Raw genomic sequence first — 3811 nt, 5'->3', positions numbered from 1 at the left:
ATTCAGGACTTTCTCTCTGAATAAAATAGAAAACCATTGCAGGTCTTTAAGTGAAGGAATGGCATGATCCTACACACGTTTTAAAGGGATTACTCTGTTGTGTTCAGAATTGTTTTAAAAAAAATCTAAACATATAATTCTTTCCCTTTAAAACAAAAATCTGCAAAGGTATTGTATATCAATTGAAAAAATAAATGCCTGTCCTTAGTGTACAAAGATGTGACTGATTCATGCTCATTTGGCCATGTGGCTGAAAAATGGTGGTAGAAGTTGGAAGTGGCCCATTCTTCCTCTGGAACCTTGCCACCCTTATTAGCAGCTGTGCACACTGGGGAGCCAGCTGGTCAAGATTAGAAGGTAGAAAGATGGGAAGCTGTGGGCTGCAGGACTTTTTCATTGCGGTTACAGGTTGAGCTACTTCTCTCTCCTCTTATTCCTAAGATGGACACCAGCTTCCTCTCAAGGACAAATAAACAGCATTTTTATTAATTAAAAATTACATTTCTTTATTTCAATTAATTTTTCTAAACAACACAGTCATCAGAATAAAATGCAGAATCCCAAACCTGACACCCAAGGTTTCATCAGCACAGCTCTTGTTCTTTCCCACATTTTTTACTTTTCCTGCACACAGACCATGGGATTTAGCCAAACTGAACTACTATTTTCTGCTTCTTTGCTCATGCTGTTTGCTCCACCTAAAAGGCTTCCTTCACTCCAGTTTCTCTTAGTCAAAATCACACCCGAAACTAAGCAACAAAATGAAGTTGAAAGGACAAGGACTCAGAATGAGAAAGCTTGGGTTACTGATTGTTAAACTTTGGTCCTATCACTCAAACTTTCTCATCCTCTTTCCTTATGTGCTACTACTCATGGAGTTTGTTGTGCATAAAATAGATGATATAGGTGAAAGCCCCTATGGATTGAAAAAAAAAATACCATACTAATTTATTTAACCAACATTTATTTCACTGAACGGGAAAAAATTGAGGTGAATCATGGAGGGAATGGGGGACAGTGTTCAGGAATGAGAAAGCACAGGGGTAAGCGCTGTCATGGTGGAGGTCTGGGGCTCTAAAGAGTCTCTTCTCCAACTGCACCTGCTTATAGGGTGGAGAAGAAGAAATTAAGCCTACCCTTAACATTTGTGGGGCTTGTGGAAATAGTACCAAAGGAGATCCATATTCCATATGTCACCTACCTTCATAGCAGTTAAATTGCAAAATATGTGACAAAATATGGTTTTTATGTGATTGAAAGTCTGCAAAATACCAAATTCTACTGAATTCAACTACTGTTACATATGTCTGGGTGTTCTATTGAGAGACAAGTGAAGTGATAAATAATAGAATAAAAATAAATGTAATTAATAAATTATCATACATTCCATAAAACTTATTTTTATGATTCATTTTGTCTAAACCACTAATGATATCCTATAAGTGTAAAATACACATTTTAAAGACTCACTACCAATAAAAAAAGAAGGTAAAATATCATATCATTGATAGGATAATATTTTAGATATAGTAGATTAAATAAGATACATCATTAAAGTTATATATAGAGCTTACATTTACATTCACTGTTTATTTTTTAGTTATATTTTATTAAATACAAAAAATAGTTATATGCCACAAAAATTATTTCAGTGAGACCTACCCAAGAAAGTGCAAAATCACATAATAACTGGTTTTCTACACCTTGGTTTGGTCAAGAAACTTATAGGCAAATGGAAGGTATCTAATAAGTACTTACTACAGTACTTACTGTTATGAACAGCTTTGAGAACAAGAAGAAAATCTATAACTCTGAAGACTGTTTTATATCTTGTTCATGAATTTCTTCAAAAGGTATACTTTAAAAATAAATCATATAAAGAATTGTTCAGACTTATCTGGCGATGTCTCAACTTTAGAATGTTTGCAAAGAAATCACATGTAAAAGCAATCACCTCAATGCAATTAAATGCTTTTGTTTAAGTGTACTTTAAAATAGTGATTCCCAAACTTTAATGTGCATCAGAATTTCCTGGGGAAAGCTTGTTAAAATACCCATTGCTGGCCTCGCCCCCAGAGTTTCTTACAAGTTGGCTGGTGGTTAGCAGACAACTTTGAGAACCACTGCTTTAAGATCTAGTCTCCAGATTTCAAACTAATAAGCAATGCTCGTCTACCTTTGCTTTTTTCCAACAGTAAATAAATAAAAGAACATTTCAGATGTGGCTTCAACAAACTGTAACTCTTTAGATTCTTCAAATGTTCTGCTGAAATAGAACATATAATTTATGCATCTCAGCTCACAATGATTCCCATGAGTTCAAAAGACAGAATCACATGACAGTCCAATTCTGGATAATCTATGACTATGTGAAAACATTTATTTTACAAAATACACTACAACTATTAGGGTACAGGGATCTTACTCCTATCTTCTCTATGCTTCTTCTCTATAGAAAATCCAATAAATTATAAAAAGTACTATACTTAGTGGGAGAACTTAACCTATCATGAATCTACACATAAAATATCAATATCACAGTGAATTATGCTCAAGACTCAGACTCAGGAACATCTTCATCAGGGCAGCAGTAATATTCCACAAAACATATTTGTCCATCTTCTTTTCTAATCATATACTGCAGTGAGAGGAATCCTCAGTTATGTCTGGAACTTCCTGCATTTCCAAAAGTAGATAACCTGAAATAAAGGCTTGTCAGGAGACAGGGCAATCTGTAGGACCTCACTCATCACATCCAATTCAGAAAGTGCTTCATGGAGCCTCTCTGCAGAATAATTTTATTTAGTAACATTGGTGCTGCAAAAATCATAGTCCAGAGTCTCCTCAGGCTCCTGAGTATTGATTTTACAGACTGTCACCACTCTTTCTTCTTCCAGGAATAGTATGAAAGGACAACCATAACCTTGGTAACACACCTGAAGTGCATGTAAAGTCCGTGCAGCAGTGGAAGAAATCATGCTTTGGGCTTGGCTTTATAACTCTGGGTTCAGCTTCTCAAAATTACATGTAAAATTTCTCAAGAATAATTTCCTCTGCCCAATTTCTAGCATATATGTGTCTCCTCACAAGAAGGGATTACATCCTCCCTGATGACAGTGGTGTGTAGACAATTCCAAAAATAACTGCAAGAAAACTGGCATAGGACTTCATCCAAAAATAGATAAACAGTCTAAAAGGACAGTTAAATTAATTCGAAAAGTAACAGACTCTTCCTGAAGTGTAAACTCTTGAAATATTCCAGCCTGAATAAAAGCATTTGCTTGCACACAGACTTGCATTTTCCACAGTAACCTTGATTCCATATTTAGTAGCAAAACACTCAGCATGATCTCGGAAATGAATAGCTCTCAAAATAGGGGAGAGATTCCTAGCATTGCCAAGGCTGGCCACTAAGCTGTACTGATCATTCTCATTGTGGGTATGCCAGGTTAGAAGGGGCATCGTCCACTGCACATTCGGTCCCCAGGGGTGCTCCTGGGGCCAACACCTGCTTCCACAGATCAAGGAACACCTGCTCCTGCCACCCTGCCACGGGCACCACAGAGGGAGGTGTCGGGGCTCCTAGCTCAGTCCTGCCCCGGACGCGCCCTTCCCTTGCAGTCCTGTGTGACTCAGCCTCCCTGGGCTTTTCCTCGGCTGCCCTTTCTACTTTCACGTTTTAGACAAAACTATGCACTGAGCAAACTAAAGCTAACTTGAGATATTATCTCTTGTCATTTTATAATATTTCTGAGGCAGGGAACATGACAGAACATTTCTAGTGATTACTGCTCCTTCAATCCTTTCCTTG

The 3811-nt window shown here is 37.2% G+C and overlaps 1 pseudogene; it reads right to left on the bottom strand.

Annotated features, from left to right (window-relative positions):
* Positions 1-2551: 2551 nt before the first annotated feature.
* LOC123632240 lies at positions 2552-3462 on the bottom strand (annotated as a pseudogene).
* Between the last annotated feature and the right edge of the window lie 349 nt (positions 3463-3811).

This window comes from Lemur catta, chromosome 2 (genome assembly GCF_020740605.2).
Source record: "Lemur catta isolate mLemCat1 chromosome 2, mLemCat1.pri, whole genome shotgun sequence".
Taxonomy (NCBI): domain Eukaryota; kingdom Metazoa; phylum Chordata; class Mammalia; order Primates; family Lemuridae; genus Lemur; species Lemur catta.
Note: the sequence above shows the minus strand (reverse complement) of the source record. Positions and strands in the feature narration are given on the sequence as shown.